The sequence below is a fragment of the Myotis davidii genome, unplaced genomic scaffold, assembly GCF_000327345.1.
Source record: "Myotis davidii unplaced genomic scaffold, ASM32734v1 scaffold199, whole genome shotgun sequence".
Lineage (NCBI taxonomy): Eukaryota > Metazoa > Chordata > Mammalia > Chiroptera > Vespertilionidae > Myotis > Myotis davidii.
Window position 1 is genome coordinate 1711793 of NW_006290680.1, and position 6915 is coordinate 1718707.

Genomic DNA, 6915 nt, shown 5'->3' on the forward strand with positions numbered 1-6915 from the left:
TTTTGGAAAATGTACCTATTCCAAATACCTGTAGGATGCAGATCTTGTTTTAACATTTGACAACACAAGAAATGAATAGAATAACTTGGCATTACTAATGATTCAGGAAATAACATTAGTTGACTAAATGACTTATTATAGTATAAGTTCCACATATAAGCATGGTTCTGTCTTGTAATTGTAAGTTGAATTCATTAAGAAACATTTTCAAATCTGCAGCAAAAGCTAATTTCCAAAGCTATCTAGTAGTCGGGAAAAAAAAAAGGAAGAAAGGAAGGAAGGAAGGGAGGGAGGGAGGGAGGGAGGGAGGAAGGAAGGAAGGAAGGAAGGAAGGAAGGAAGGAAGGAAGGAAGGAAGGAAGGAAGGAAACTGTTTTAACTACAAACATTTAAGAAGTTTAAATCCAAACATAAAGTTGCCATGCAGCAAAAGAATAATTATAAATCCCAAGGCAAATCATTAATTCCCTGATAATTTTAATAAATTCAAAACCAGAGTCAGTGAGATAATATTGTTATGATCTTTTTGTCACACTTACCCAAACTGTAATTTGTTGATGGGGCTACACAAGTCTTTTTTTTTGGGGGGGGGCTTTTTTCCCTTCTTATAATATTAATAGCTAACACTGACTGGGTTTTTTGTGTGTATAATTATGGTCCTTACAATGAGCCTATGAGATCAGAATTATTCTTTTTCTCCATTTATAGCTGAAAAGACAGACTTAGATATGTTAAGTAATTTGCCCAAGGGTTTTCAGCTGGAAAGTGGCAAAGGTAAAATTAAAACACAGACCCTGAATACAAACTTATCAGAAACTTCCCAGTTAATGCAGAATCCCAACCCAAGCATTCTGATTTTTTATACTCCAATGTATGCTTAGAAACAAAACGACGAGAAATCATCAAATATTAATATTATGGCATATTTCCTATTCATTCATTTCTACTCCATACATATTAGAAAGCATAATGAGTGAGAGAGACATTTCTATAGTCAGATTATGTAGATTCAAATCTTAACTCCAGCACTTTGTTAGCTATGTAACTTTAAAAATTACTTAACTTCTTGCCTGGCCAGGGTGGCTCAGTGGTTGAGCATCAACCTATGAACCAGGAGGTCGAGGTTGCCAGTCAGGGCACATGCCCAGGGTTGTGGGTTTGATCCCCAGTAGGGGGCGTGCAGGAGGCAGCAGATCAATGATTCTCTCTCATTATTGATGCTTCTATCTCTCTCTTTCTTCCTCTCTAAAATCAATTTAAAAATATATTTTTTAAAATTAACTTCTCTAAGCTCAATTTTCTCAACTAAAAATAGAAATGCTAATGTAATAACCACCTTAATTAAGGGTTCTCCCAGATATTTAGAGATATGCATGAACACACTTTAGTAATGGACCTGGCACAAAGTAAGTCTCAAAAAAAGTTAGCTGTTATATTAATATTGTTCAAAAGGCCTCAAGGCCCTGCATCTACTGGATTCTAAGCAGAGCACGGGGTGCCAGGACTGTACCATCAACATTCCAAGGCTTCCCCTGCCTCATAGATCTTGTGCCTATCAGGGGAGTAGACAATAAAGAAGAAAACACACATATAAATGAAACTAGAGGTCCAGTGCACAAAATCATGTGTGGGTATGGTCCCCAGGTCTAGCCTGTGATCAGGGCCATCTTCCCTGGCTGCCAGCAGCCACCCACTCGGGTTCCCCGTTCGCCATCCAGCAATGGGAGCTTGACAGCTGGGGGAGGGACCGAGAGATCAGCCACACACTGGCCCCACCCCCACTGCCAGTGGCCCTCTGTGTGTGGGGTGATCGGCACAGGGCAGGGGCCTTGGCCTGGTGCCACCCGCATCCCCTGCCACCTACCCCTGGTCTCTGTTCGCCATCGGCGATCAGAGCCTGCTGGCCAGGGGAAAAGGACCAAGAGGTGGTCAGTGCACCTCATAGTGACTGGTCAAGCGGTCATTCCAGTCATTCTGCTGTTATAGTCGCTAGGCTTTTATTATATAGGATACTTGGAATTTTGGCTAAGCAGGAAATGCACATGTACTGAGAGAAGGGACAGTGGGGAGTTACTATAGAAGTGATCAGGACAGGCCCCTCAGTGTTTGAGAAGGCTCTATGAGAAGAGGGGGGCGGAGGAGAGTGCAGGGCAGAGGGAAGGGTCTGTAGAGGGACTTGGCATATTTGAGGAACTGACAGTACTCCAACCTGATACCAGCATGGCAAGCTGGAGAGGAGGCAGAGCGGGAGACAAGGCCTGACATCTCTGAGTAAGAAGTGTGGATGTGGGTTAAGTGCAGTGGGAAGCCACTAAGCAAGAAGCTAACGTGATCTGGTTTAGATTTTTAGTAGGATCACCCTGGCTGTAGAGGGGAGAATGGGGTAGAAGAAGGTAAAAGTGGAAGTTAGGAGAGACCAGGTAACAGGTAGAGACACCCAGCTGAGAGAAGATGGTGGATAGATTAGGAGTGTGGAGGGAATAGACGATTTGCGCTATTCTGTAGACTAGGCCACGAGGCCACACGGATGGATTGAATGTGGAGTGAGGAATCAGGAAGAATCAAAGATGATTTTCTGGCCTGAACATTGAGTGAACAGTAATGACAATGAAACAGGGAAGGCTGGGGAGAGGGGAGGAAGGGACCAGGAATGAGGAATACTAATTTGGAAGTTTAAGAGGAAGACTGAGAGATCAATGTTAAATATGTGTGAACTTTGAGATCACTGTGAGGCAAGCAAGTAGAGATAACAGGAAGGAGGTAGTTGAAAATGCAAGTCTGGAACCAGAAAAAGGTCCAGGCGGGGGGTGTAACTGAGGGAGTCATCTGCACCCAGAGGGTATTAAATCCTGGGAATAGATGAGATCATTTAGGGAGAGAATATGATCAGAGAAGGGAGGTAATCAAATGAGAAAAGAGAAGAAATAATAAATCAGGTTGGTAATCTAACACTAATCGTAGTAATGTTAAAAACACACAGAAAAATTAAAAATAAATTCTTAACATATTACCTTTAGGCTTTTAAAAGAAAAAAGAATTCATTTTGGATTTTTCCCGAAAGTTTCTGTATATTGGAAGCATAAGAGGCAAATTTTTTAAGTTCTCTGTTTGGACTATATTCAGAAGGATCCTTTTCCTTAAGAGCAAAAATAAGATTTTTTTTCAAAAACTCACTACTTGAAATTCAAGGCTTTAAAAAGCTTACTCTCACACTGTGTCCTCTCTGTAAACATTCTACCTTAATATACAATTTTTCCCATCCTTATAATAAAAATGGAATTATATGTTTTATTATCAATGTCTTTTCATCCTGAAAGATGAAACTGGTCCTTTCAAACAGTCCAAGAGTCATATGAGAGGTATAAAATGCTCAAGAGTTCAAGAATTTATTTTAAAATGTTAAAAAACTTAAGTGTACTTTCCCGGCCATCCAAAAACTGATAAGCAAGGAGCTGAAAAGGATAGAATTGCCAGGAAAAATATGTAAATATAACAGCTACTCCTCAAATGAAAACACATAAAAGCTGTAATTATATCTCTGGGTATTTGTTAACCCAAAAAACTCACCATGCTCTTGAGGCTTATACTGTCACTAAGAACTATCAAATTGAAATCATAGTTGTAAACATAACTGGGATACTTTATATGTTTAAAATATTCCAATGTTTCACAAGGGATGATGTATAAGAAGGAAAATCAGTAACATTTGCCAAAACTGTTCCTTTCCGTCATTGTGAAATTAAATCAAGATTGAAATTCTTTTGTACAATCATAAGACTCACTTTGTAAAATTCTTCTATTCAGATAAGGATAGGACTGGCCTGACTTGTAAGGGATTGTTATTTCATTTCATGATGTAGCTATGTAAAAGCCTAGAAGGCTACCAGGAAGGTCACATGAATTGATGGATAATGAGCATCCATTCATTCATTCAACAAAATATTGATTAAGCACCCATAAGTGTCAGGTGCTATTCTGGGCCCTGAGGTTACATCAGTGAAAAAGTCTCACATTTAGGGGTTAATGGGAGAGCCAATAAAACAACAAGTAAATACATATGTATTTGCCAAGTGGTGTAAGTGCTATGAAGATAAATAAGTGAGTTGAAGGAGGGCTGGAGAATGAAGTGTATATTACCCACAATGATCAGGGAAAGCCTGATGGTTATACCTGAGCAGAGACTTGAGGCCAACACCATGATATACAGGGAACAGAGTTCTAGACAGAGGAACAGCAAGTGCAAAGTCATTGAGCCCAGGGTATGCTTGAAGTTTTTAAGGCATAGCAAAGAGAACCGTCCAGCATGGCTGAAAGTGAAGACAGGGAGATAGCCTGACAGGCAAGAACTTCAGATTTTACTTTAAAATGAGAAGCTATTGGAGTGCTCTAACAGAGGTTCTAACTTTTTAAAAAGATCACAAAGGGAACACACGTTCTTACTCATAAAAACAAAACAAGTAGCTATCTCTCAATCTATTTATAAGTTTTAAAAAAATACAATAAAACAATCTTATAGTATGGTAGCATTTTGTAAAAAAGTACACATAGGAACAAAAAACTAAAAAGATAAATACTGTGATTTACTATGGTTTGTGGGATTGTGATTTTTTTTCCTTAGGTTTTGGTTTTTCTAGTTTTCTGCCTTACACATGAATTACTTTTGAAAATTTAAATGTTATCTTAAGGGGGGGGAGCACTCCCACTGTGAGACTGCCTTAGTCTGAAATTTTAATTATGGGGAAAAAATAAATAAAGCATGGGAAACATTTTCTCCAAAAATTACTCGACTTTCTATTCAATGTTTGCCTGTAATGAAGCACTGCACAAGTCAAGTGCTGTTCAATGTATCAAGGTCACAAAACCAACTTGGTTAATATGTTTATCATTACACTAGAGGCCTGTTGCATGAAATTCGTGCGTGGGAGGGGGGTATCCCTCTGCCCAGCCTGCACCCTCTCCAATCTGGGACCCCTCAGGGGATGTCCAACTGCCGGCAGTCGGACATCCCTCTCACAATCTGGGACTGCTGGCTCCTAACCACTCGCCTGCCAGCCCGATGGCCCCCAACTGCCTTCCCCTGCCGGCCCGATGGCCCCCAATTGCCCTCCCCTGCAGGCCAAATGGCCCCCAACTGCCCTCCCCAGCAGGCCTGATCACCCCCAACTGCCTTCCCCTGTCAGCCACATGGCCCCCAACTGCCCTCCCCTTCCGGCCATATTGTGGTGGCCACCTTGTGGCAGCCATCTTGTGATGATGTGAGGGTATCCCGTGATGGCACGAGGACCACCTAGGCTTTGGGCTTTTATTAGTATAGATAGTAGCTCTGTCCTCTAAAGCAACTTTGATTACCATCTTTCCAGGGCAGCAATAGAAAGCCCTTTTCATTAATTTCTTAAGATTCTTTGATACTATTTTGCTGCTTCTGGATTTTTCCACTGTATGTCTCTTAGAAACAAATTAAGCCAGAATAAGTTGTTCCAGCTAATGAAGTGTACTTTGGGTTCTTTCCCCGTGATTGAGAATTCTCCAGCAAAATACCAAATTGTTTTAGGACGCATTTTCTCTTAGTTTTGAAATATTGCAATACTAGGTTACTACAAATACAGAGCATCAAGATAACAATATACAAGTATGTGTCTAGTCCTAACTGGTTTGGCTCAGTGGATAGAGCATCAGCCTGGGGACTGAAGGGTCCCGGGTTCGATTCCGGTCAAGGGCATGTACCTTGATTGCGGGCACATCCCCAGTAGGGAGTGTGCAGGAGGCAGCTGATGGATGTTTCTCTCTCATAGGTGTTTCTAACTCTCTATCCCTCTCCCTTCCTCTCTGTAAAAAATCAATAAAATATATTTAAATAAAAAAGAATGTGCATAAATGGAAACTACAGGAATCCTTTTTTAAAGCAAGGATAAGTGGGGGTCTCATGAGTAAATTACTATGTGTCCACATAATTTAAAACAGAAAAGAGTATATGCCCTCCCTACTACTTTACCCCCCACCCCCATCATTTAACAGTTTCTCCCAGGGCACAAACTCAGGACAATCACTCCTCAGAAATGCAAACCACTCAACTCCAAGTGACTCGGGCTCTCAAACACTTTGCACCTGAGCGCCACATCCCACCCACCACTCCATCACGTTCAACAGGCTTCTCTGAATGAAAATCCCAAACCGGGAAGGTCTCACTGGCCTCCAACACCGCTCACACGCCACGCGCGGCACCCGGGAACGCGGCGCCCGGGTTTTCTGTCTTCAAGAGGCCCAACCAGGGTTCCAGGATTCAGGATCCTTCTGGACCCCAACGGGTCGAGTCCAGATTCATCTGCCTCCCTAGTCGAACTGGCGCTCTTTAGACCAGAGGCAGTGGCCGGGCCTTCCCCGCAGGTATGTCGGGCCGGCGGGAGTCGGAGCAAGTGGCTCTGACCTCCCAGCATCTCCGCCTCCCGTCAGTCAGGCCGTCCCCGCACTCCCCTCCCTGCTCTCGGGCGCACGTGTCGCCCCCCGGAGCACCCTCGGACACGCACCCTCACACGGGCGGGCGGACGGGCATCTGTGCACCCCCACTTTCCCTCCACACCCCCCTCGTTGCTCCTTTCGCAACTGTCTGGCTGACCTGAGCTACAGTGAACCCTAGGAGCGGTGGCACCCCACGCCCCCAGGACGCCCGAGCCTGAAGCTGGGGGAGGGGGTGATGACAGATGGGCGAAGGGCGGGGCTTCGGGGGGAAGGGGCGGAGCCTCCCAGCATGGAGGTGCTGGCGGCTGACAGTAAGAGTCGGGCAGCAGGCGGGAGGGGTACGCGGACACTGCGGGCAGGGCCGGGGGGGGTCAGACGTGGCGGGAAGGAGCTCGCGCAGACACAGGGGGCTGACAGGCAGAGACACACACAGACATGGGAAGTGACAGTGGCGGGGACA

The 6915-nt window shown here is 43.8% G+C and overlaps 1 protein-coding gene across 4 annotated transcripts in view; it reads right to left on the reverse strand.

Annotated features, from left to right (window-relative positions):
* Positions 1 to 6915, reverse strand: part of ZHX3 (zinc fingers and homeoboxes 3) — a 120204-nt gene that overhangs the window by 97116 nt on the left and 16173 nt on the right. The window contains exon 1 of one of the 4 annotated variants that reach the window (XM_015563916.1): positions 6297 to 6428. The exons of the other annotated variants lie outside the window; for them this stretch is intronic. The gene's annotated coding sequence lies outside the window, so the exon portion shown is untranslated. Of the gene's footprint in view, positions 1 to 6296; positions 6429 to 6915 lie in introns of those variants that run through there. 4 annotated transcript variants of the gene reach the window in all.